Consider the following 27,967-nt stretch of genomic DNA (forward strand, 5'->3'; position numbering starts at 1 on the left):
GTTCAAAGCACTTCTTAGTTTGTGCTCTTGCTTTAACAATGAGAGTGTAACAAGTCTCTATTTCCTCCATCTCTGGAGCCTGTTTTAACAATAATTCTTAACATTTTTTTACTTTTCCACGTACTATATAAAAATGACAGGTATTTAATTTCCATGAAGTTTATTTTGGTAAATTCTAGACATACATTTCTGAGAATGCATATCGTTTTCTGGTTTATTTCTTGTACTTTTATGTATCTGTAAACAACAAATATCTAAGTGTATCTGTACATTTATTTGGGAAATCTTACTTGTTCAGAAAATCATCCTTCCAGCTGAAGACAGTTATTTTAAAATGAAGAGTAGAATTTTATTTTATTATTATTGAAGTAAAGATACTTGGGCCTTTCTTGAGATGCTACTAGCAAGGCAAAGATCATTCTTCTAAGCTGATAACTTAGGGCGTTCCATTTTGAAATGGGCATTTGTACTGTTATTTCTAGCAGTTTTAACATCCTTTCTCCTTTAATCTCACTAACCTAAGCCATTATTTGACATCTTTCTATTACTTCTGGGTTTTGTGTTCTAGTTGTTAGGTTAGTGTCTACAAGTACAGACAAGAATCTAATTTTTCTAGGCCGTTGTGAGATATTATCAGATTATCTACCATCTGAAATACACTTTGTTCATTGTTTTTCCAAGTTCTTGTGACAGTTTACTTTTCTGACATTTGCCTGGCTTTATAAAACAGTAGCTTAACTAATAGTGCAAATTAAATTGGGGGATAATTAGATTGATACTGAAGAACTGTGACAGACCCTAGTGTGAGGATGCTTCCTGAGGCACTGCCACAGCCCTGAGAATTCAGGGAGCAAAAGGTGAGGTCGTCTCAACGGAAAAAGTGATTTAACACGGGTAAATAGTTTCCAAAGGATTTGTTTACCAAAACATGGAAAACAGATTCCTAGAGCTCTCCTTGCTCTTTTTTTTCTCCACTTCATAGCTATCCTTTTGGTTAACAGTGTCTGCCACACCCAGCGATCTGATTTGGATGGATTCTCATGTTCAATGCTATCAAGTGGTGAGTTGGAAAAGACGACAGCTATGATCAGGAGATAGAGATGAGGTGCAGTCACAGTAGAAATCAGGATAAAAGGAGAGCCAGAAATCTTGGAGTCCTCACTGAATTGGTGGAAATGTCTACATAACTGGAAATATGTTTTCCTTTCAAAGGAGGAGGGAGTAATTTTTTTTATAAATTGCTCCATTTTGTCCATATCTTCATATTTTTAGTAAGATGAAAGGAGAGCAGAATGGGTCTACTAGGCTTTTGTAACTATTAGGAACAGAAGAACACAGAAAAAAATTTATACTGCTACTTTTATCAATGAATACAAGAGATAAAAGGAAGAGATGGGTATCTCCCATTCTCATAAGATGTTAATGAAAGATTTAATTAGCAGTAGCAGCATTGTTGTATAATAAATCAATTAATCTCTCCTGCCCTTTCCCTTGTGAACCTTTTTAAAAAAACACAATTAATTAACTGAAACCTTTTGTCACTTAATCATTGCCCTACAACCCTGAATTATCTTGTGATGCAATAGACTAAAAAGTCATATTTTTGATACACGTGGAATGACCCTTCTAGCTTGAATTAATTTACAGTGATTTTACAGAATAATTTAGAATATACTATTTGCTGCTTAGTTTGAAATTTGAAGGAACCATCTCATGAATATACTTGTTGATGAAGATCTTTCTATATAAAAATACATATAATTTATAGATACTACAAGATATATAATGTATATAGTCACATAATAAAAAGTATAATGTAATACAATATCAAATATATAACTTCTCCCCCCAGTGTTCATCTTGCAGCACATGTCCTTTGTACCTCAGTATTGCTAATCAGATCACAGAGGGAGAAACAGCTGTCCTAGAAGTTCTCATATGAAGGGGACAACACTGATTGTGGGCAATTCCTCAATTTTGGAATGTGGTAAGAGCTTATCTGTATTGTACCTCAAATTTCTCATATATCAAAATATTCATGAGTGTTTGAAGTGGAAGACAAGAGGAAGACTTGTCTTAATGCTGCATATTCAGAAAATAATCTGCTTAAGGAATGAAGCGGGGAGTAAGGAGATGAATGTTTGACTCTGGCCTACTACGGGGTCCTGTGTGTCCTTGAGCTACTTATCTTGAGCTCAGCCTTCGCTTGTTCACTCAGCTACTACATCTATAAAAATAGGTCAATAAATCATCAAAGTTAATTAGGATGTGTTGGATATCTTCAGAGAGAAGATATTGCTATTAATAGCTGTCTTTTTATATCTTACCTTTATTTTATTTATGGATTAACATGCTAAACGTGTAATTTCATATAATACTTTAGGTGCTTTCCACGATTACCGTATTCCTGTCTGAAATCCTGACACAAGAAAACTGCAGCCAGCCTCTCCCCAAAGGTCAGCAGATGTTTGAATTGCTTTTGTGCCACTAAGGTGTTGGTGATTATGTGCTCTCTGTTGCTTGATGTGTGTGTAGGGTTAAATTACATTCAGATATAAAATAAAAATTCAGAAATGAGCAATACATATTTATAAGAAATTCATATTGGCAAAGTTTGTTTTGCTGACACTGTTTATAAAAGCACAGGTGTGTGATAAAAGCTTTTGGGTTGAAAGAAATATGCTCCTTAGTTTTGATTGGGCTGTTCTTTTCTTTTTCTTTCGCCTTTCATGAAGCACATTCCATCTTTAACAAATTATCTACTCAAAAATAATCAAGATGCTCTCAAGTATTCAAGTTGCCAAAAGCAATCCAAAGACTTTCTGCTTGTCTTGGTTTTGGTTGTCGTCTTAAAAGCACAGAACAAATTTTCACTTCACTGTAGTAAATGCACTTTGATTAATATTGTATGCTGCATTTTTATATGTAGATTTCAGATTGTGTTCTGAAATCTTCAGTGAGGAGATGCTGCTTGGAAGGTCTAGGAGAAAAAAAAGATTGATGAAGAATTTTGTTAGCAGGGAACTAAACCAACAGGTGCCACATTGACGCAAGCAAGCACCTGAGCTCTCCTGTGCCAGTTTCAAAATGTGTCCTCCTCTTCTTGTCCATCGTGCTTTTTTTTTTTTTGGTGGGGAATGTTGTAATGGAGAGCAGAGGAAAAATCTGTTTCAGAAATGTAATTTGACCAACTCTACGAAGGCTCTTCCTTCTGCTGTTTGTCTAAACTTCAGTCATATCTTTGCTAAAAGTATTTATGCTTTACATCGTGCAATCTGTCTCTTCTGAGCTAATGACTACTTGGAAAAAAAATTATCTAGAAAGACAAATGTTGAAAGGGACTAGATAAATGAAAATGAGTGTTCATGAAGCAACTGGGTGTAAGGACTCCAGCAATGCAGTTGACCTGGAGTAGCTGGCAGATACACACAGTCTTTCTTATCTTTCATATGAAAAACAAGTTTTAAACATAATTCACCAGGCTGTAACAAACCTATTGCTTCCTGCTTGTTGGTGAACAAGAACAATGCAGAGCATCTGTGCTTTTTTGTGTGAGAGGTTTCCTAGGACTGCCAAGCTAGAATTTACTTAAAAGAGAATGGGTTAAAGCACGATTGCTGTCAGTCAAATTATGCACAATTTTTTTCTCATTAATTTATGATAAAATTTTAAACATCTTCATAAAAGTTGGTCTTCTGTTTGGCAAATGGTTTTGTCCCTTAAAAACAGGATATTAAAATATAGAACACTTCAGCTTCATGTGCTTATTATTGTGCTTCATACTTAATATGGGTATTTCTCAATGATGAGAACTGGGCAATAAAAATGAAAGTAAATCATTCTAAAATAAAATGGCTTTCAGACTAATTGACTGACTTAAAAGCAATGCATTAATAAAAATACTAAATGACAGTTCAGTTATTGAGAAATTATACAAAGGAAAGTAAGGACAAATAAAATCTTGGTTCAGAAAGGTGACAGCAGTGCTTAGTGCTTGCTTTAAATGTTAGCTTTTTTTTTCACCCCCACAAGAAGGCAATATTAGAATATGAAATGCAGAATTTCAAGTTACAACATTTAAGTCAATGATCTCAAAACAATACATTGAAGTTTCATACTGGTATTTTCTAGAAAACTTAAAGCCTCCTGCTGGGCATTATCCTTGTTTTAGTAAAAGGAAATGCAAAGGATTATTGTGGGGATAACCAAGCGAGAACAATCTGAGATATCCTTGCGAGCTGATAATAAATATGAAGCAACTGAGCCATTAAGGAATCAGTACTAGCCAGTGCAGGTTATTTTTATTATTTTTTTTTTTTTACAGCAAGCTTGTAAGCCTGCTGTTTTCTATTCTTTGTGGGTTTTTTCTTTAATTAGCTCTGCTACAATCACTAAAGCTACTGAAATAAAAACATTGCTAGGCAGATGTTGTACTAGCAAATGGGCCCAGTTCATTAAATGGATTTGTCTCATTTAAATGATTTACTATCATTTTCCAAAAAAAGTTCTTCAAAAAACCCCCAATCTACTACAGGCATGTTAGTTCATTCCTTCTAAAAGCAAATATCTTTCACTTATTAAAATTTACAGCTAAGATACTGAAAGTTGATAAATGATAAACTCTGTATTCTTTTTATATGCAGTAATAATCCATCCCTAGGAAAAATCATGTATTTTTATGGACAGAAGATAGTATATAAAGTTACTGGAGGGAGGGGGGAATGGAAGTCCTGAATTGCAGAGGCCTGCTGTCTTGCCTGATTTTTTGCAGTAACTTCAAGTCAAATGCATCCTTTTCAAATTTAATTTGAGGCAATTTCTGCCACCTTTGTGAATCTTTGTTTTCTCTATTTTACACACCTGAAACTAATGATCTGTTTTTTCCATGGGATGCCTAACATTTCTGTTTTAGGTTCGTCATAATGCTTCAGAATATTTTTGAGGCCTTCTTGAGGAAAAGTCTAATCTGATGGTCTGTACTATGATATGCCAACTCTGAACAAAGCTATGAAATGGTATCCCATGGACTTAACAGAAAGCCACAGACAAAATCTATAGCTTTCACTATACTGCTTTTATGTCATATCTCTCAAATAACTCCTTCTGGAAGCAGTCAGCATGAATTTACCGAGTGCAAATAGTGCTCAACCAACCCGATCGACTTCTGTGATGAGATGACTTGCTCTGTGGGTAGAGGGAGTGTAGTAGATACTGTTTGCTTTATCAATGTATCTGCTCCTCAGTTAAGTCTCTCTTGGAAATTTGTTGTTGTCATGATATTCAAACTGCTTCCTTTGCGATAGCCATTCTGTGAAATGTTGTGGGGAAATCTGAATATTTCCAGCGTTTTATGTAATTATCCTCTTAGGTTTTTGGTTTTGTTTTGTTTTCATTTTCTGCTATGTAAAACCTGGATTGTCAACATTCATACATCCTTCTTGATTTTTAAAAGCAATTTTTTTTTTATTGTGTCAAAGATGCTTCTTGAAATTGATCTCTAATGAAGTTTCCTCTAAGGACTTTTCTCAATGATAAATATTATTAACACCTTAAAAATAGCTCATCTGTGTCTATATGCCATAGGTCATGAACTAACGTAGACCCCATAGGATAACTAGGTAGTCTTGTGTAAGTCTGAACTCAGAGGGTACTTTTCATTGTGATGGTGACAGAGAATGTGTGTTATATACTTATCTCCTTGCAACTATTTTTTTTTAACTCGGCTTCCTCCATGCAATAGTTCATTAAACTATCTGAATCTAATTCACAAGCAAGTGTGAACACATTCATAGTATGTGAGAACAGAAATATTTCATAATAATATGCCAGGAGAGATTTGCTTCTTTGTATAACCAGTTTTCTTGATCTTATTGACGAGAAGTTCAATCTTCATGTAAAATATCTCAGTGAATTTCTGTGCAGTCAGCTGAGATATAAACGCCCATTCCTATGGGAACGGAAGCAGAATTGAGACATTTTGCCTCTGCACCTTTTTGGTATTTAACTAGTCTTTTCCCACAGCTGGCTCAAAGTTGCCCTACTACCACAGTCCTTCATCTCCTCCTGAGTATAAGCAACCAACAGGCTAAAGGATTTTCACTCTGATATAATTTATTTTGTGCTTCAGTCTGGACCATTTTGATCAGTCCACCTATGTTTTGTCTTATACCTCAAGGCAGGTTATTGCTGGAACTTGCTGATGATGTAAGTCATCTCACCTAAAAGTCAACCAAAAGTGGATGTTATCTATTGATAATGAGAGAGAAAAATAGCTAAATAGGTCTTAAATTAACCATTGATGTTAGTTTAGGGAAAGTAACCCTTGAGTTAAAAGGTATTGGTTCTTGGAAGGAGCAGGGGGAAACCTAAAAGAGGTTGGCTGTTTCGACCTGTCCTTCCAACTGTTGCTGTCGCCAAGCAAAATATGTTTTCAGGATGTGTATGTGTTTCTTGCTTTTATGTGTCATACTCCATAAAAATCAAAAGCAACCTGCTTTCACAGTAATTTGAAGACTCCAGTGGTCTTCATTACAGGCAGCTAGATATAGATTTGTATGAAAGTATAGGAACCCATGTAACACCTTCCTCTGTTCTGAATTATCCAAGTACTCGGGAGGGAGCAAGTCAAGCTGTTTCCAGAAGCATTTTGTTATATATTCTTCATTTATGTGGGAACTAAGATCTTCAGAAGTAATTTAGTCTTTGTCCCAATGTCTATGTGTTTATTATTATTATATTTTTGGATGGAAAGTTGCTCTTAGTAGAAAGAATCATAAGTTAGTGTACAGCACAGTAGTCTAGAGGTAGCTTTCAGATTTCAGGCTTCTTCCAATAGATCTCTCTTGCCCCAAACTGGGAATAAATGTGTGACTTTTTTTTTTTTCTTCCCCTTTTCCCCTAGTCCACGCATGTCAATCTTTAGAAAAGTTCTTTTTAACTGGTTGCATTTGCACTTTACTGTGCGAGACAAGTGTGTGTTATTACCAAAGGGAGTGGCATCCACCTCAGCTGCTGCTGTTCACTTTGACAGTGATCATGAATCAAAGCCATCAGCTGTCACGATTCAGACTGGTGTATTAAGTGAAATCAATGGCAATTTACATTAGTACATTGGGCTTTGAATGGCAGCAACTAAAGCAGTCAAATTGTCTTTTTTAGTGAGTTTCTCTACCTTTTGCCCATAACCTCTGGCTGCAAACCTTAAAATCCAGCCTTGCTTACGTTGCTAGGGTTTGCAAGAGCCACACTGATCTGCCGTTCCCGAGGGCAGAAGATTAATTCATTTTTAATAATAGCAATAAGAATAATAGAAAACGAGTCTGGGGCTACCATGGGACACATGACATGGTTCAGAACACTTTTGAAATAAGAAAGCAATAAGAAAGCTGTTTCTGTAAAATCTGGAGGGCAGGTGGTTCCTAGTAGAAACTAAAAAGTTGATTATTAATCTTTCTTTTCTAATAATAAGGCCAGCTGAACCTTGTATGATAATGATTATAATGGGCATAAAATGCCACACCAGGAACTACAGTTTAGAGTTCTATGCTGAGCACAGGTAAGAGAAGCAGTAATTTTTTTGGGTGCCTTCAACTTTCTAAATGTGGAAGGAACATTATTTGACATAAATATTACACTGTAACTTAAAAAGTCTATGTAAAGTTTTTTAGTTTTTTTAATAGTAAATTGGTGAAAGAGGTATTCCTTGCTAAATTAACTTATTCTAAGGACAAACCTCATCTCAATGTCCAACCACTCAATCCAGTTGCAATGACATATATAGAGATTGGGCTTCATGCCCAAAATCTAGCAACTCATCTTGATTCCATCAATTTTATCGTCAGTGGAGAGAGATGAAAAAACACAATGTGATTCCAATGGTATTAATTTAACACTCTATATTTTTCAACTACACTGTTACTGAAAACTGTCGCAGCTCTAAGCAAGCTACATAAATATGAAACTAGTTAGACTGTTGGCAAAATAGATTTACTTTACATAAAATATTTATACAGTTCATTGTTGGATTCATTTGAGATGCAGTGAAATAATTAGAAGCAGTGATTTCTCATTTTTAAACACCAAATTATAAATACTAGTTAATGTTTAAAATATATTGTTTATTTGCTATATAAAATTTTGGACTTTGTATATGTTTTAAATCTCAAATATTTATTCTCAAGCTTTCCAAGGTCTGTTTTGAAATCTGGGATTATTTCTTTGTATGCAAAGAATAATCATACATTCTTAAATAAATACAACTTCCAAATTCATTTAGTTTAAAACAAATTAAAAGGATAGATATTAAGTATTTTCCTTATGAAAAATCAACATATTGTGTTTTCAATTTACTATTGGAAACCTCATGCTGGATAGAATAGTTTTGATGTGGCCAGAAAACAAAACAAGCCAACAAACAAAGATTTTAATTTTAAAAATTTGCTATCCACATTTGCCCCGGATCAAATCTGTTCCAATTCCTCCTTTGATACATTCCCTAAGCTAAATTTCTGAGCAAATTTTATTTAGCAATCTTTGTGTTTGTCTTAGAGGGTTTTCCATACTTTTCCTCCATTTTCAGCCAGTAGCAACCTTATTTGTTTAATATATTGGCTTTGGTTTGGTTGCTTCTTAAGTAGTCCTTGTTCATATTTATTTTGTGTGTATCCACCTGCAGATTGCAATCTAAAGCATTAAAATTTGATTTACAGAAGAAATTCCTGCTGCCTGTGAATAATAGTCAGTCTTCCTTATTAGTCAGTCTTACAACAATTATTTTATATTGTAGTAAGTAATTAATGTTATATATATCTTTTTTTAAGTAGCATACTTGTTGCTTCACGTTTTTTTTGTAAATATTGTAACTCAGATGTTCTGAAAGTAAAATCCTTTCATGCATCTTTTGCATAGCCTGTTTTTTTATGATTTGTCTATGTGATAATCCTAATTTGATGTTTTGCTGCATACTATAGACTATTGTGAGAGCAATTGCTTTAGCAAAATTTGAGTTTCCAAAAGAAATGGACAGCATTTGTGAAAGGAGTAAATGTCAGTCGTTTACATTTTAATTATGAAATATTAGTACACAAAATACGTGCTAAATGATGTCTTCTGAACCTAATTGCATCATGTGACTAACTATTGATTGGACTCTTGTTAGTGACTAGCAGAATGTAGCCATTAGTTATTAAGTTGCTTCTTTCTTTGCTTCAGGGAATCTTTATACTGAAGTCAGGATTAAACCCAAATTCCATCTGTTCTATCCTAACCTAGTTCTATCTGACAAATACAAGAGCCATTGTGAATATCTGCACGTGTTCACACAAGCACAGGCTCTGGTCCAACGTATTCACTCTTACTGTGGCATGCCCTAAATTTTTTATGATATCAGAATCTTTACTGGAAAAAGTTGTATTTAGTCCTACTTCTCTGCCAGGTTAATGAGAGACGAGTAATATTGTTTCTCCTTGCTTTATGTAATTTCTTCCCAGAGCATTGTTGCCTGATAGTTTGGAAGGACTTGTAAAGTTGCTCATGAAATCTGCCTTGAATCGATTTACAACCTGCACCCTTCCAAATTATGCAAGTGACAACGCATCCACAAGCTTTACTTTATTTGGTTTTCGTCTTTGAATTGAATTGTTTCTAATGCTGGTCTCTTAATACCTGACAGATTAAAGCAAATCCTGAATTGTATTGGGTCAAGTGAAGTTTGATACCACGAGATAGTTCCATGTCACGCAGTTGTTCAGGATGACAGTCCGGACTACCTCAGGACATAGCGTGCTGCTATGTTTCATGACACCTTTGGCCCAAAGATTGCATAACAGTGTTAGCTTCCTTATTCTGATCTTTTTACAAACTAAAATGATTTTGGACTCATTGCCTTGATCAACATTTTTAGCTGTGGTGACTCTTTAATTTCATTTAAAAGTGTGGCCATAAAAGACTTCATTTTAAGAAACAGAATATATCCTTCACAAAAAGTCACAAAGTGAGTAGTCTGTTGTTCAGTGTGAGCAGATAGCCAACCATTGACTTCATCCCCATTAGATCCAATCATGCTTTATATTGTCATTTCATGTACTGTGTAATTATTATAAGTGATCCTCGACTATTTCACGTATTATATTCTGTTTATGGTTTTATATCTTTTAATGTCTCCAAAGCATTTTTTCCTCTGTTTTGCTGCGCTATAACTAGCCACTGTGGAAAAAATATACTCTGAAATTTCTTCTCTCTTTTTCCTATGCGTGATAGTAGCAATGAAAGCATTCATGTACAAATTCATAAAGTCTTCTAAGAAGCTTCCCTGATGCTGCACCACTCCCCACCCCACCTCCCCACCCATTGCTGCTCTCTTTCTTACATGGTTTTTGTTGTGTTAATAAAGCCCATTTTCTATTTCAGCAAAGTGAACATCTCTAAATACTTGAGACGGGAAGGTTTAGGGTGGTAATGGTTCCTGATGGGAATACTGGTCCTGTACAGGAAAATAAGCTGTTAGAAAAGGTAATCACTGTCTAGTTATCATTGGGTGATGCAAAAAAATGCTGTTGTGAGGAAATTGTGTCCTTTTTCTCATTGCAGTTCCTTTCACATTTTTAAAGGGAATGGTCAAAGTCCAGAGTCTTTGCATTTATACTGTCCTGGGAGTAATATGACCTTGATGTAAATTTTAAGCTATCAGCAGGGTGATGTAGTCACAAGCCAGATGCTATCAAATTGCTAAGTTGCTTAGGACTGATTAAAGAAAAATAAAAACCCCCACAATTTTTAGTTTGGATGTGGAAACTCTGCCAGTTGTTCCTATTTGCTTAGAGATCACACCCAAGAGAAAAAAAAATATTGTAAGAGCAGTCAATGTATGTAGTAAAACCCATGCAAGTTATGCGCAGATGTGTTATTGTTAGTCAAGTTTGCTCACTCCAAGCCTCTATACAAAAGAAACAATTTCTTGCAGGGGCAAATGAGATTAATCCACACTTTCTTTGTTAGATCAGGGAAAGGTAACAAAAATTTTGAGGGCAGTGGAAACTGAGGGGGAAGCAAGACAAGGAACTTGAAAGTGAAGGAAAAATAGAGTAAGGCAGGCTTCAAAGGTGGAGAATGAGAGGAGGTGGTTCGTATTATTCCCAGAAAGTTTTAATCTTCATATTAATTTACTAATTTGTAGGAAATTGCATATTAGATCAAATAAAGTGACCTAGTTTGCCTGGTACTCTTCCTTTGACAGTTTTCAGTTTAGATGACTCCTACAGACAAGCTTGGAAACTAAATCAATTAGAAGGTGATGGATGCACTGTCTTTATGTCCCTTAATTAAAACTGCACTTAGAGTTATCCATTTAGAGTTTACTTAAATATATTTCACCAACATATATGTGTGTATGTACACCTATATAGGGACATGTGTGTGTGGATATATAAAGAGTGAAAGCTTCAGATAATCCTTAGACCAAAAAAAAAAAGAAAAGAAAAAAAATGAAAAAAGGTTTTCAGGAACACTTGAGCGTTTTTCTTTGCTCCTTTTATCTCACAGACAACTAAAGCAATGATCAGTTGTCACAGTGAGTTGACTATTGCAAGTTTCTGCATTGTCTGAAGTATGGTCTAAATTTTTACTTTATTATTTTTGTTTCTGCCTTCCTTCTCTGTTTATTCACTATAACTAATATGTCTAATATGACTAAGATTGTCATTACCTTTCTTCAGTTGTGTTTACCTCTCTAGCCTTTCTTTGTGGGTGCTCTGGTAGATACTCCTATTTAAAGATGAAACTGCAGAAAGGGTAGTAAAGTGCATACCAGACGGTACCTAACTCAGTAGTCTACTTGTTCTATGTCAAGCTTTTTCAACTTCTCTATATTCACAAATTCACTACTGTTTACAGAAACGCTTAAGAGAGAGAGCAATTTTGCATCACAAACGTGGGGAAAAAAACCAAAAGAGTGGCATGGCTTTACTAAACTGACAAACCATTTTCCTGGAGTTTTCTTGTATAAGTTTTTACCTTAAAACGGCAGTTCCAAAGGTAACAGAATGTTACAGTAATTAGATGTAAATCGGCAGTGTATATCCTTTCATTACCTTCATGAAACACAGTTTTAAAATAGAACTGAAAAGCTAAAATGTGACTTTTTTTTTTTTAACTTTGCATTGTGTTCACTTGCATTTAGACTGCTTTTTTCTTACTCCTTATTATAATTCACCCAGAAAATCAGCTCTTTGCAAACCAAAGTATGCATTGTTTGTGTTTGTGGGATTTGGGTGAGTACATATTTAAATAAGGAAACATAATATGGGATGGGATAACATTCTTTGTTTGCCAGTAAAGGACGTGGGCAACCACTGGAACATATGGAAATCCTTATTTGATTAAAAAGCAATAGCTATGTTTTATTAGCCTGAAACAAGAAAAGCTGGTGCTTGGAAAGCTTTTGGTTTGGGTGTAGCTTCCACTGCTCACATCTGGAAAGTTCCTGGTTTTGAATGCTGAAAGAGGATTTCTCCATGTGCAAAACAGAGAAACTTATGATTGAGATCAGTAGTAAAAGAGGTATAGGAGTTGTGTTGAACGTGATTTGGTAAAACGCAATTTCTAGGCATAGTCCATCTTTGTAGCTTTCCCAAGAGTGTTGGAATGGGCTCAGTACCTCCTGCTGCTGTGGGACTCACTGCCTTAAACTAAACAGAGTTGGATATTCTGGGCTTGGCATCTACTCTCTTTCTACAGGTATTTTCCAGTAGATTCTGGGCTTGGCACACATCTACTCTCTTTCTACAGGTATTTTCCAGTTTAAAAGACAGTTCCTCAGCAACAACATGCAGAATGTGATCTCCCAGTAAGAAATAGAAAAATAGTGAATAGAGATAGAATATGATTGCTTTTTCTCAGTCTCTGAAAATATAGTAAGGAAAAAGGCAGGCTGGATGCCAAGTGAACGTAAAAACATGTAATAATGTGAATAATAGCGATATAAAAAAACGGACATATTGCGATTTGTATCATTATTTTGATGAGATGACTGATGCGTGCAATGACTTCCTCTTCTGTCTGGTATTTCCTATCAGTGATGTGACCTTTGCAAGGCAGGCTGACAGCTCTATTGAAAGGGAATGTCTAACCACATATGTAATTTTTCTTCCATATGGTTGTGAACACACCATTATTCGATGCATTAAAATTCGAAAAAAGTGTCATAATCATCTTACCATCATCTTAACCATTGAGAAACTGAGAAAAAGAAATTTGTGCAAGACCTTAAATGTAGTTTGCTGTATCTAAATTTGTAAAATACTATTCAGTTCATGGGGCTGGATGTGGAAATCTGGCAGTGCACACAGAAAAATGATCCTTCATTAATTATGTTTATCATCAAAATAGTGAGGAGTCAGGCAAGATTTCAACTGTATTCTTTCTTTCTTGACAGTTGTTCAGAAATTGGGACAGGGCCCTGTTTCATGACCTCTGTAATGTACAGTGCTTTTTGATTTAATTATAATTACTTCTGTTTTGGTTTTCCTTAATGAACTGGTAAACGTTAAATAAAAACACTTTTCCCACATAACATACTGATAAAAAGCATGTGAATAATTCCAGGTTAGCCAAAACTGTTGTTTTTTAATCCCTAAATTTCATAAATCTTTTTGCTTCAGTCCTATCATCGTGCCAGTGTGTATCTGTATTTTTCTGTAAGCTACAATTTTTCTTTATAGGAAGAATCTACACTGTAGGTTGTGCATGAAAATAAGTGGATACGTTTGGGGCAAACTGTGAAAATTACTTGTTTTTATTTATTTATTAGATGTAGCCCGCAGTCATAAATATTTCAAGTGTTCATAAGAGTACTTGTATTTGTAGGTACCGCACAGTGCACTACTATTAAAATACAGAAGAAGAAATAAAGCTAAAACACTTGAATATTCATTAGTTCCCATCTTGACTATATACAAGTTACTAATAAGTGGTTGCCTGCGTAAAAAATAATTATATATGCCTACTGAAAAAGATTAACAGAATATGTCGGTTAAGATGGATGAAATTTAAATCTAAAAACATATTTTAACTGTTGTTCCCTGTTGAGAGAACACTTTGTTCAAAGTTCAGGTACCATTACCTTTGGGGATAATACAAAGCAGCAGAGTAGGTGTCTCATCCATAGACATACATTTTTAGCCTGTCAATTCATTACTGTATGTTTGTCTTTCCTTTGGAAAAATATTCTTTCCGTCACTACCCTTGAGCCAGTCCATGTCAGTTTTACTTATATTGAATAGTGATAATTTATTCAGAACTACTCTGCTTGACTCCAAGGTTTGTTCACACAATAACTTACTTCGCATGTTATGAATGGTGACATATGGGTGTTTACTGGTTTTGACTCAATTTTGAGAGAAATAATGCCTAAATTAAGAAAAAAGTAGAGATACTAATCACAGAGTTTTTTTCATTTTGATTTAATGGTGTTATTTTATACATTATATACATTGTTTAGTAGTTTCCTTTAAGACTTGGTAATATTAACTGTGCTAATGGTGTTTGGGCCCAAATGCCTTATTTTAAGTCTAAAAGTTTCCTCTTTGCCCATTTACAATTGTAGATGTTTCTCTATATTTTCCTTAAATCTTTCAGTAATTTAAGTCTGTTTGGGGGTTCTTTAAAAGAATCTGATGACAAGAGAGGCACAACAGCCATCGTGGATTATTTGCCTGTCTCTTCAGTACTATGATAAAGAAATGTTTATGTCGACAGAGTATAACTTAAGAATTCACATTGTGATCAAAGAGTACATGGGGTTTATATGCATTTTTTGTAAATAACAGTTATCTAACTTAATCTACATATAAGCTTTTAATGCTTCTTATAACTAGAATTTTCAAATTGTGACAAAGAAGCTGCCTGTATGACTGTGGGAATTGTGATGCTGAAGGTTGCTATATACACCACAATACGAGTTGTTATATCTAGGGACTGACAAAATTTTTCTTGTCATTGTCACATGTCTTTTGTTTAGAAGCACCTGAACAGACAGCACGTCTCTGTCACTCTCACCTGGTCTTATGGTCCATTAGGTAAGTCTGGGATTTTAACCCTTATTAAAATATAGTGAATGAAGAGTAGCCACTGCTACATCTTATAGGCTAGATTGGGGATTAGCAGAAAAATTAAGTGTGTTTTCATTCCATGATTTAGCTGACAGCTGGGAAGGAGTTGTCATGATACCCCTGCACTCTAGTCACATGAGAAAACTATTTAATGCTATAAATGCTATTTAAATTATGTTGTTGAATTTTGGTGGGATTTTATCTATTTTTTTACTTCTAGATTTGTTTTTTTTGAGGCAACGTTGATTTCAAACAGCTCTCTTACACAAGTTTTCTGATCTGTTCATTTTCTAAAGTGTTGCTTCCCTGAGTAAGATAAATGCAAATTGTTTTGGTAAAATATAAATTTCATAAGAATTGATTTGTAAAGCAATTTAGGTGGCAAACTCTGGTAGATTTGATTGGAGTTGCTTGAATGTTTGATGAATTTCCATACCAGTGATAAGAGATGGTTTCCATACCAGTGATAAGAGATTCTTAAAAAAGCCTGGAAAGAATGTTAGAAGATAGAGTGTGGCAAGTTTGGACATAGGCAACTAGGAGCTGGAGTAAAAGCTGGAATATGTTCAGAACTTGTTGCCTGAGGCCTCAAGTGATTCTCTCTGTTGAGGATTTAGCTTTGATTATTCCAATTTTTCTTATTCATTGGAATGAGTAATTAGAATAAAATATTTTTATAACAAATTTTGAATAGCTATGGCACGCATTCTCTCCATTTTTTTGTATTATTATTTGTAGCCCATAAACATATATATGCCTATAATGTCTTTTTTTTATAATGTATACAAGCTTATCCTATGTGACGGGTGACATGCGTAGTGCTCAAAAGCCCTGTTAATAGGAATTTCCTTCCTTATTACTATGAGGCAATACAATGTCCAGAAGCATTTGAAGATCAGGTCGGTTTTAGGACCGCCTAAAGCAAGTTAAATTGTTTTAATTGATTAACCAGGCAAGCGAACTGTTCTTTCTTACCAGGTCCACAGCTAATTTCCTTTGAGTTTGCAGCTGCTGTGAAGCATGCTTGGAGTTGGACATTGTCATTGATTGCATGGTATCTCCCCTGACTTCCTTTGGTGTTGGTGGTTTGTGTGAATGTTCATGCACGCAGATTGCTGTCAGTTGGGTCTCTGACATCTAGATGTTTCTGTCTCCTGAAACTTATCCCAAAGTTGTAAACTTTGGCTGGTAAACAGCATTTTATGAGATTTGTTATGATTTGTGCATGTTTTAATGTCTGACAACTTAATAACTACATGCTACTTCTCTTCTACTACATAGTACTGAACAATAACTATACTTGAAGGTTTGTATTTTCTGCATGTTATTAAAAGGAAAGGTATGCCTCAAGGCAGTTTGCAATAATTCTGCAGTCAAAGGCAGAAATCAGGAGGGGACAAAACTGATCTGACACTGCTTCAGCTCACGTGAAATAGTAAACGTATTAACTTTGGTTCATTTGTGAAGTAGACGTAATTTGGGATTAAACATTATAGCGTATGTATTCAGGGTTTGCTTCTTTAAACAACTGGAGCAGCTCTGTTGAAAATACTGAACTATAAAGATGCTGAGAAAGTAGTGTAGTTTGGGGGTTTTGTTTGTTTGTTTTCTTCCTGCTCAGGCAATCAGTACAAGTTGTTAAAAACATACCTCATCAAATTTTAGTCTCACAAAAAATGGAAAGGGTCTTTTATCTGATTTAAGATATAATGTGTCAAATAGATATTCATATCTATTTGACCTTTAGAAATTCATTATGTTAAAATTTAAAGTTAAATAATTCTGTCAGATATCCTTGAATTAGAAAAATTCCTAACGTTTGGTTTGGAGGAGGCTCTTGAATTTACATGTTTATGCTGTAGGAATGTTCTGACCACGGGGTCTTACTAATCAGGAAAGAGTTAGTGTCTGTCTTCCTTTCTTTTCCATTTCCCTCATCTTTTCTTTGCAAAGAAACCCGTCTATATGTGCAGGTCCTTTTGTAAGAAAAAAGGTGTTATGATTTTATTTCTTTGCAGCCTCCTATCTTACTCTCTCCCCTTTCCCTAAGGTCCTTCAAAAGTCTGTATTCCCAGTATACAGCTTGGGGGCCCTTTTTCTTTCTTTTTTCTTTTCTTTTCCTTTTTTTTTTTTTTTTTTTTTTAATGACCAGCCTTAGTTTCAGTGACCTGGCATTTTCAAAGTGGAATAATATTTCTCATGAGATTTTCCTTCTAGATCTACTGCTGAACTCAATGAATATATGATCTTTCTTGATAGCAAGATGGGAGCTGACTACTTTTGAATCTAGCCAAGATTTTAGGAAAATCTAGCTTTTAAGTAACTGTTGTGTCTAACAAACTACCTTTGGCTTTAAGCTCTATACATAATGAAGTGCTTTTTTGGTCTTGGGCCAGGAGCCTCAGCACCATGTACAATCATATTATTGATTTGCTAGTGTGCCATTATTTCTCATAAGGCTAATGCCATAAATCACTTGATACTTTACTATGAAGATAAGAGGTAGCAGGTCTTGAGTCTTCTCCTAAAATGGTCAGCAAAAAGTTACAGAGTTCCCAGGGCTCATTTGAGTTTCCCCAGTGACATCTATGCTTATTCCAGGAAAGATGATACATCTCCAGGATCTAATACATAACACACAGGCTGCTCTTATTTGAGGGAATTTCATATATTTTATGTACTTAAAAGGCTTGAGCACTTGCTTCATGCAATTTGACCTCTGGCACACTTAATGGCCAGAAAGGCATTAAACCATTCTCAGTTACCCATACGCTAAGCTTAATAACTTGTGTCCTATTGCATCCTGGAGCCTCTAGAACAAACTTATTTATTTTTCAAAACTTTACGTCTAAAGTTAATTTTCTAAACTCTCTGGTTAGCTGTGAGTTGCACACCTAAATAACATGATCCTCCAAAAAGGCTAGCAATTCAGCAACATCCACTGGTGAACAAATCTACCTTAGTAAATTCCAGACAGCCAAGACTATATTCTTAATTTGCACTATATTCTTAGATTGAAAATAGAATCATGCTGTACAAATAAAAAGCAGAAATTTTTGAAGTTCCACTTAGCAATGAAACAACCCTCTATTTCTTCCCTCTTTCATAGACTATTACTCTCTCTTCTGGCTGTCAATACAGCTAGTCCGGGTATAAAAATCACAGGATTAGTTGACAGACTATTTCTCACCTGACATTCATTCTATCATTGTTCCAATAACTGAAGGACGATAGTATAAGATTAGTCTAAAAAAAAAAAAATTAAAATATTTGTACCTACTTATTTAACATGGCAGTTGCTGATTTGTTATTGTCTTGAAGTATTCAAAAACAGTATGCAAAAACACTTAAAACTCTTCTAGAAGTCCAATCCTGTTCACAGTAACATCAGTTGGTTCTTTTCCTTTGATATTAACAAAATGTGAAACAGATTTCTCCATTTATTTTGGCTCTGAATGCTTTTTGCCAATGAAGCACTTGTACCATTCAAAAATTAGTAAATTAGATTTCCATTTTAAAGTACTGTTTATTAAAAGGAAATCTAGAGAAATAAAATATTAATGTACAAAGAATTCTACTGACATAGCACTATTAAATGGTGACTTATCATATCAAAGTAACAATTTAACAAAAACCGTAGAGTGTAAGTCTTATAATTGTTAATACCTATTGTATAGTTTTATTTAATTCAGTTTTGGAGTATAATGCAAAGATACATTAAGAATACTAAAGGTTTTGGTTGTATTTAAAACTGTACATGATAGTGTGGCCAGAGTTTCTATTTTCTGGTGGTGGTTTTTCTTTCCATATACGTGTTTTCCTTCGGTTTTTCCTTCTTACTGTGATCCATCTTCTTTTATTCCCACTGCTTTGAGGTAATTATTTTTTTTTGCCAAAGGCTTGATTCGTATGCATTTTGGATATGTCTGTGGTGTACTTATTTGTAATATTAACAGTTCTGACTAGTTTTGTGAGATTGCCAGCTTTATATATAGCTGCATAAAAACTTGTATTTGGTCCTAATCTCTAAAATGCTATCAAAGAAAAAAAAAATCAGTAAAAATAAGGCTTCTTATGGTTTATCTTAAACCCATTTTGTTATGAAACTAGTTATTTTTCCCTTCCCCTTTTCTTATTTTGCTTATAGATTTTTATAAATGTTGCTATTTTATTAGCAAAGATACAAGACAAATACATTATGAATCTTCTCTAATTGTATGTTTAGTGCTCTGAACTCAATTTCTGACAATAGAACTTTACTCACTACTGGTAAATTAAAAAAAAAAAGTAAATAACGGAGAGAAAAAAAAAAACCCACAGAAAATTTGTATCTAACTTGATTTTTCCACTCCATAAAATGTTTTGTGTTCAGCACATTCAAAATACTCTCATGTTGAAATTATTCAGAAAAATGAGACAGAAACACTTCATATAATTTTCCTGTTAATCCAAGCAGTCACCCATGACATGGAAGAGTCAGATGATAATTCTGTACCCTGCATGACCACAGGTAGCCCACATAAGGGATTGCTTCTTCAACAACCTACATGAATAATCTACTCACTGGGTTTATATGAACGCAGCCTTTTTCTTGTTGGTCCAGTGAATATTGAATAATTTGTATAGTTTTCCTGCAACACTTGAGAGACTAACTCATCATTGAATGCTGAGGTGGTTCAGAGTAAGAACTGGAATATCTGCTATTCTTCCAGGGTTCAGACTGTGTCCTATTGTTAAGAATTTTACCAAAAAAAGTCTTCTTTTTTGCATTAAAAACTTGCAACTAGTGGAGCTTTCCCATGAGAACTTTGTATATCAATAGTTCCTGTTTGCTGATTAAAACAAAACCACCACCCCCTCCCCAAAACTTTCTACTTTATTAAACAAAAAAATACTGTTCTGATCAGCTCAGGAATTTATGAAGGCACAAAGACATGGCTGCTTTTCTTCTCTATTTTTTTTTTTTTTTCCAAAACTTGTAATTAAAATAAGTGATACAAATTTAACAGGTTGTCAGAGCTATCCATAGGGAAATTCTTTATTGCTATACTATTCTGCTATCTTGATAAGTTTTTATATGTTATTAACCTTTTGTAACATCCATCTGTCTTTGCTAAGGATGCTTAATTGTGAAATTTTTACACTTCCCAAAAGCTCAAAATAGAAAATGGAAAATAAAAAGAAAGCGAACTCAGCCTGAAATTTTAGGCCTGATCTTATAGCAAGGTGAAACAATCCTTTGTTTCTCAGAGAAGTGTAAACAAACATGCTAATATTTCAAATGCAAAATCCGTTAATACTTTTGCTTGCAGGCTGGAAAACAGTGAATTATTCCTTGGAAAAATCTGCACTGTTTTTAATGCTCTGTGAGGATGTATCTATTAATGGTCCACCGACTCTGATCCCCAAACCAAATCTAAATACACACAAAAATAGTTTTTATAAAGAGGAATAGCTTTATGTTGTATTAAATTACGTTAATTTCACTCCACTGGGCTTTAAGTTCTGTTCCTTTAAATTGCGATGTAAAAAGGCACAAGCATTGGGCCATTGAGACTTTTGTTTCTGCTGATGTCAAAAGAATTTATATGGAGGGGAAAATGAAAAAAATTGCTGAAATATAGTAATATATAAAATACAAATATGCAAAATAGGTGCATTAAACTCTATAAATCATAGTTAATTGGACTGGGGCTTGCTTTAATTTAATTAGATGTGGCTCTCTGGCACTAATGCCCAGAAAATGTTCTGGTCTTAAGGTCATTGTTTCTATAAAATGCTAATGTTCTAAAGGTTTTCTCCCATTCCAATTGTCAGTGCAACAATTAATTCCTTTGGTTTATAGGGTTAAACACTAGGAACCAGAAAACAATTTGGGATTCCTCTTATTGTGGACTTTGGCTAGTAATAATAATCCTGAGTTGGTTAGAAGTAAATCCCATTTTGTCCTCTGGAGAACGCATTTCTGTGTCATCCAGGTGCTCTTTACCCCAGAAATATGTTTCAATAGAAAGAAACAGTACACTAGTTAATCTGTTTTTTAATTTATCTTTCACTTTCTCACTGTCTGTAATCAGATTTTAAACTCTCTGAGACAGAAGCTGTCTTTGTAAACAAAAGCCTAGTAATAATTATACCTCTAAAGAAAATTATATTTGAGAGTATAAGATGACAACAGCTCAAATAAGTATTTTTTCTTTTCATTCTTTTTCTCCCCTTTATATGGGGGAAAACTTCATGTGTCTTTATATGAAGTCTCACTTCCATTTAGTGTACTTTAAAAAAGAGTATTTTTCTGCTAGTTGTAGCTGGTGTCACGTGTACACATCCAATCAATATAGTAGGATGAAGTCCCACCAGTATGAGTGAGATGACTTTCGTGTAGTTAGGCTCATGAATGAAGTACAAAAAGAACCTCACAGATTTCCAAAACTGGTTCCTAAGACTGAAGATGATAGAAGTGGAAACATTAAAAACAGACAGATAAAACGGGGTAACATTTCAAGACAGAAATGTAACCTCAGGTGAGTTCAATTTTATTCATTATTGCTTTTAAAATACTTTGATATTTTGCAAGTAGAACTGGAAGATTACCTTTATAGGAAAATAAAGCAAATCTTACATGAAACCTCTGTAAAAACCCGAAGCACTTGCATGCTAAGGTATATAAACAAGTTTTTTTTTTTTTTAGAACCTTTGTTTTCAAGCTATGGAAGGGTGTGGCTGAATTGCTAAAGCAAACCATATTTAAAAAAGAAATAAAAAAACCCCAAACAACCCCTCCACAAAAACCCACCCCAAAACAGTTCTCAAAGCAAAGAACAATAGAAGTAATTTCATGCTTAATAAGGACTTCCAGATATTAACTTCTCAGCTGAAAAATGATAAGATTATTCAGAAACCTATAATCCTGCACATTGTCTTACGACCTAAGTGTTAAGTACTCACAAGGGGTGTAAATGTATTCAACCAATAAGCCAAGTTTAATAACTCTCTTAATGTTTGGAGACACAATAAGATCCAGAACACTTACCAATAAATACTCTTGTTCTGCGATTCTAAGACCTATGGTCCAGTTCAAAATGATCAGCAGTTGGAAAGTGATCATACTATTGGTGTGGAACCGCTATACTAAGCTATTTTTCTTCACTTAACAGTTTGCAATTTCATTCTTCCCGTGCTCTTTTCTGGTGATTTTGGTAAGTGTAAATAAAGGCAAAGCTGTTTACATATGGCATTTTGAAAAATCCTTTTGTCTTGGGCTTACATGGAGAAATGCAAGATAATGCCAAAACTGCAAAATTTAGGTATTAATTCTTCTGGGAATTGCTAGTAATTTATTTGGGGAGGTCATAATTTCTTTTTTACAGCTGACAACTGTTTCTAGAGCGGTAATGGGAGACCTATTGCTTTGTTTAGTTATTTATTTATAAATATACATAATGTTGAGTATCCTTCCTCACAGATTTTTTTCTGTGGATCTTTTTCTTAGGTCCAGTCAAGTTCTGTTACGTCTGAGGACCAGCCCATCTTTAAGGAGAACTTCACTGGTCTGAAGAAAATGCCAAATGAGGGCTTTCTTCTGCACCCAGGTTTCTAGAGAACTTGATGTTTTCTAGGTATTCTGTAGATATAGATATATATTTTGCTTCTGAGGGATCTGTTTAGAAAGCGTGATGGACTTGTTGAGTAAAGACTGACATTTCTTTACTTCAGCATTTTGTCATTTTTTTTTGCTTCATGAATAAAATAGTACATCATTAGCTTGACACAGTAAAATGAACACAAAGCAAAGAAAACAAATCCTTTTGGTAGCAGATCTTCCAAGCTGACTAGTGCTGCTTTGTGCCCAACCTCACCTGGCTGATGTGCCCTCTTTCACAGCTGTCTCAGCTGCAGCGGTCTGCGACAGGAACACACCTTGGCAGGACTGAGAAGTGAAGAACTTTAAAGTCTGACTGCAGGAGAGCAGCCTGTTGCATGAGGTCACACGACATTCTCTGTGACATCGGTGTCAACTGAAATCAAGGTGGAAGGAAAGTTTGTGGTGTGTGTTTTTTTGTTTTTTTGGTTTTTTTAAAAAAAAAGCTGGACTCTCTAAGAATGGACTAATTCATCTTTCCTCAATTCTACTGGCAATGGTAGGACTGTAGTGGTGAACCATGACAGGATGGGAATAAGAAAATTGTATTGCAAATAAAAGCATTTAAATCTACAGGTGCTACAGTGCAGAACTGTCTTCTGTGGTAACTACTAATGTTGATGGCAATTATATTATGAAATAAGCATACATATTTAATTAGAATGGCAAATAGTATTTACTTTCATCACAAAATGGACATTTTTTGTGACACACAAAGCAGCAAAAAAAGTGTTTATGGTCATTATAGCAAATAGTTGTAGAGCTGTAGGTTTACATACTCTATAGTATTTCAAACTAGCTTTGATTTTAAAGTGAATAGTTCACAATGAAGTCTATTCCAGTAGATTTGTTGCAGTAACCTTATACAGTAGGAGCAGATCTCTAGACTGTCACAGTCATTGTTTCATTTCATCAAGACACTCAAAGGCATCGTCTCAATAGAGTTTTTCTGTCATTGTGATGAGATTGTTGTGACATTTGCAAGACCCTGAAGTTTACAGGAAATTGACATTCATAACATCCTATAAAGGGACTGTAGTATGTGCTTAGTGATTCTTTTTAACTCACTGTAACTACTTTGGCCACCATATATCAAAGGAATTTTAAATTGTACATAAAAAAGTACTTTAGCTGTTTGAAATGTTCGTTCAACCTATCAATATGACTAGCAATCCGTACAGATCTGTGCAACTGGTCTTGGCTTCAGGACTCCTTGTCCTAACTTAAAAATGGAGTAAAAATGAATATGCTATTTAGAGGAAAGAGGTGTAACACTGGAAGTGGGCACAGAGAGATTCGACGTAAGCAATAAGCACTGTAAACTGAATAACAGATTATGTTCTCTGTTTTACTTTTCTAGACCCACATCTGAAGCGAAGCGAGATAGTTCTGCCTTTTTGCTAAAGCAAGTATAGTTAAAGAAATTCAGAAAGATTCAGAAGAGCTAGTAAACTGAAGTAAACGATAACCTTTTGCGCAGAGAAACTGCAGCTCTGGAAAAGCATACTGAAGGTAGTTTTAAGTAAATCTCATTATGGCAACACTGATTTGCCTGGTGGGTCCCAAGTTTAGTGTTTATTCTCATTATATAATTTAAAAACTTTCCAGATTGCAATTCACTCCATGCTAGCTTTTAGGATCCTTCTTGGGCTTTATCTTCATCCTCGGTGTCCTTGGTCCTCTCATAAGGCTTTTGGTCCCTGCTTTATCTTCAGACACCCTTTTTTGTCTGAAAACATCTTTTCTGCCTTCCCTCCTTGTCCCCGTTTATTTCCTTGGATCTATGGTATCAGATGCTCGGTTGCCCTCAGAGAAGAAGCAATGGCTATGTGTTTCCAGGTGGTACCCAGTGAAACGCAGCTTCTGCCCAGGTGGAGTCTTTAAGGGAACACAACAAACAGTGGCATTTGGTTACTGTGTACAGCCAAGAACACTAACTGTACTGTGCACCTGGTTTAAGTGCGATCTTTGATGTTGATATCTCTCTAAGTTCATTGGTTCAGGTTTATTTTAACAATTTTATAGAGCTTTTCTTTTCACTTCAATCAGCTTGTGAAATGGAAGCTTTTTACAAAACTTTGAGAAGTGTTCTGGGCTGGTTGTTTGCTGCTGAAACTTTATTGACTTCTCTAAAAATTAGTCCTCTTCAACTCCAGGAGAAACTTTCCTTTCTCTTTTTTTTTTTTTTTATATGTATGTATAGAAAATTGAAAACGGGTCTCCGCCTGGAAGAAAATGTGAATGTTTTGAAATAATTATTATGCTTAGTCTGAGTCTTAACAGCGCTGTGGTTAGAGGCTGTGACAGAACTGATGAGCTGATTTGTTCTGGAAACCAGGCTTACTCCCTGAGTCATCCACCGACCTGCTCATTGAACCAAAGGATATGATGTTAGTCAGTTGAATGAGACTGGTGTACATTTAGCACGCTGTCCTTATAGTTCCTGTAAGCTGTGGGACACCTACGGCTTTGATTTCTGTCTTGAGTTGGTCCAGTCCTGTTGCAAGAGAGAATTCTTACTATTGACTCTGAGGGGAAGAAGGATTTCATATTTACATTTTCATTCAGGAACATTACCTTCTAGCAGATGGCTGCATTAGAAAAAAGTGATTCATAGATATTCTTTGGCTGTGGATTAATTATTACATAATTGTATAAGTAAAGCAAGTGTATTTCAGCACTTTCTTGAGTCTAAATAAAGGCTCTAAGACAGTCAATCTTACAAATACACTTAAGTCCTAACTTTTTCACTATTCTGCAGGCATCCTGAAGTGATCATCGTCTGTAAACAATCTACTATGATTTTCTGTTTCAAACTAGTGTTTTTCTTGATTCAAGGCCATGGAAATTTGTCATTCCCTTGTCTTTTTCTCTTTCTTCAGACTGTGTGAGATATCTTTGATTTACTTCTTTCTGAGGGAGTCCCTGCCCGACAATAAATAAATAAATCTCTGTTTTAATGCTGTTTCTCCCCTTGGGTGTCTTTCAGATGCTTTTAACTAGACGGGATTTTGCTGGAGTAATCCATCAATGTTAGTAAGACGTTGTTCAAGTTGTGGATGCCGGTGGTAGCAACATGACTGGCTCTGAAGGAGGTTAAAAGAATGTTAACCTTCCATAAAGCCATGTCTCTTTCCCATAGGGATGCTCATCTAGGTTTGACAAGTTTAATTAAGGAAGCTGAGCAGAGTTTGGAAATGTTCCCTGAATTTCCTAACAATTGGGAAACAGTTTGGGTGTGGATAAAAGCATGTGCTTTACTTGCAGAGGATGAAAATGGAAACAAGAAAAAAAAAAAGCCCAAAAGCCAAACCAACAAAAATCCAAACCATTTTTTACTGTTATCTGCAAAAGAGTCAATTATTAATGCTACTATGAAATTATAGAAGTTCTTTTCTTTCTCTTCAACGGATGTGAAGATGGAAGGGAAAACCAAGTATCTGGCAGTGAAACTCATGGTTTTCTACAGCTAGCTCTGCTTTTTCAGGTTTAGAATCAAACAGTAAAACCTTATAGAATCAGACAATGAATTACTATATATTTTAAATAATAAAAATAATAATAAATCTAATATTGAAGTGTCAGTTCAGAAACAGTTCATAGTTTTCTGAATAATTCTGAAGGGATCAATTATTGTATCACTGGAGTCTAGCTATAAAACAGCTAAAGTGGAAATCTGAAAATGATAAATATATTTCTTGTGTTCTTTTTGTTTTATACATAATGTGTTTTATTTTCCTTATTTTATTCCTGTACTATAATGGCCATCGTGTCCTGGGTATTTATGTGGAGCTGATATATGTGTATATTACTACTATTATTTATTATAGAGGAATGCTTTTCAGCTATGTTGTAGTGATAACAGGACTGAACCAGCTGGACGCATGGATAGGTCTTCCAAGGAAAGAAAGTATTTCAATATAAGTAACATTTGAGTACATAAATACTTGGATTTCAGTGTCTGCTGTTTCTGGAGAGACTTTAGTGCGTATCTGTTACACCTTGCAACTCAGGGCCAAGATAGAGATGCCTGAGCTAACTCTGAGGTGGTTGATATGCCAGGATGCTTTACTGCAGCAACATGCAGAGAGATCATCTACCAAGAGGTAGGACCTAGTTACTCCTGGGTGTGAATATGTGAACTGTACCTGATCTTTGCACTGAAAGAAAATGAATGCAACTACCTAATCTATTAGTATGGTTACTTGCCTGACCCAGCAGAAAGGTCCGACTCAATCCGTGTCATCCCATTACTACCTGCATATTTTTTGTAATTTCTGCTGCTTCATAAAGCAGATGGAAAGAGGGGAGCAAAGTTATGAATCTCCTTGAACAGAGCAATGAATTAATTCCAGCTGAGATGCTGTTCTAACCATTGCCTGAAGGAGCAGGTTGTTTCAGGGGTGGGTGCTGTGGGTGGGCTAGGCAGAAGGATGTGCAGCCCGTGGGTCTTTCATGCCTTGCAGGGCCAGGGGACAGGAGCAGCCTGAGCTGTTCAGGCTGAAGCGTTTCTGAGCATCTCCTGCCACAGAACTGGTACAGCTTGGAACTCTAAATTAAATATATTGATATCTTCAGATTCTTAAATCTCTCTTCAGTAACAGAGAGAATTCTCTGGACATGCTTTCATGTCTGGACCCTGGGACGTGCTTTGATGGTAGTAAATGCAGACCAGTGGTGTTTGGCAAAGACAGCTTGCCTAAACTCAACAGTGCTCACTGAAAATATTGCTCCTTTGACTCTATTGAATATTTGGAAAACGGAGGAGGAAACTGACTAGGAGAGTAAACTGTCCTTCCAAGTTGATGAATTCCCCTTTTTGCAGCTGATAGTGTGATCTAAGGCTAAAAATTACAGCCACTCTGGTAAATCAATCCCACTGGAATTAATTTGGGGAAATTTTGGCATTAATTACCTTGTTTCTTGTTAGGATCAAAATAGATCACAACTAATTCTAAGAATAATTAGTGACTATTTGAATGAACAAAAGCCTTGACATATGGGGATGTATCACTGCAATCCAATATTTATAAAGTGCTGGGTTTACATTAATGATGAAATGTGGTTATTCCCACGAGAGCGATTTTAATTTTTTTTTCTACTTTAATGTTTTAATTAATGGACTTGAAATTGCAATTTGTTAAAATGCCAGCAAATGAAAAATATCTTTTCTGATGAATCCCACCTGTTAAAAGACAGCAAAGAGGGACTTCATTTAACT

At 35.1% G+C, this 27,967-nt stretch overlaps 1 long non-coding RNA gene across 1 annotated transcript; it reads left to right on the forward strand.

Moving 5' to 3' along the window:
- Positions 1-938: 938 nt before the first annotated feature.
- LOC106892582 lies at positions 939-23,319 on the forward strand. Its single transcript, XR_001412884.1, has 5 exons — positions 939-1,060; positions 1,853-1,987; positions 2,384-2,456; positions 15,014-15,071; positions 22,597-23,319. It is a non-coding gene; the product is annotated as an uncharacterized LOC106892582 (long non-coding RNA).
- The last annotated feature ends 4,648 nt before the right edge of the window (positions 23,320-27,967 follow it).

This window comes from Calidris pugnax, unplaced genomic scaffold (assembly GCF_001431845.1).
Source record: "Calidris pugnax isolate Ruff unplaced genomic scaffold, ASM143184v1 scaffold42, whole genome shotgun sequence".
Lineage (NCBI taxonomy): Eukaryota > Metazoa > Chordata > Aves > Charadriiformes > Scolopacidae > Calidris > Calidris pugnax.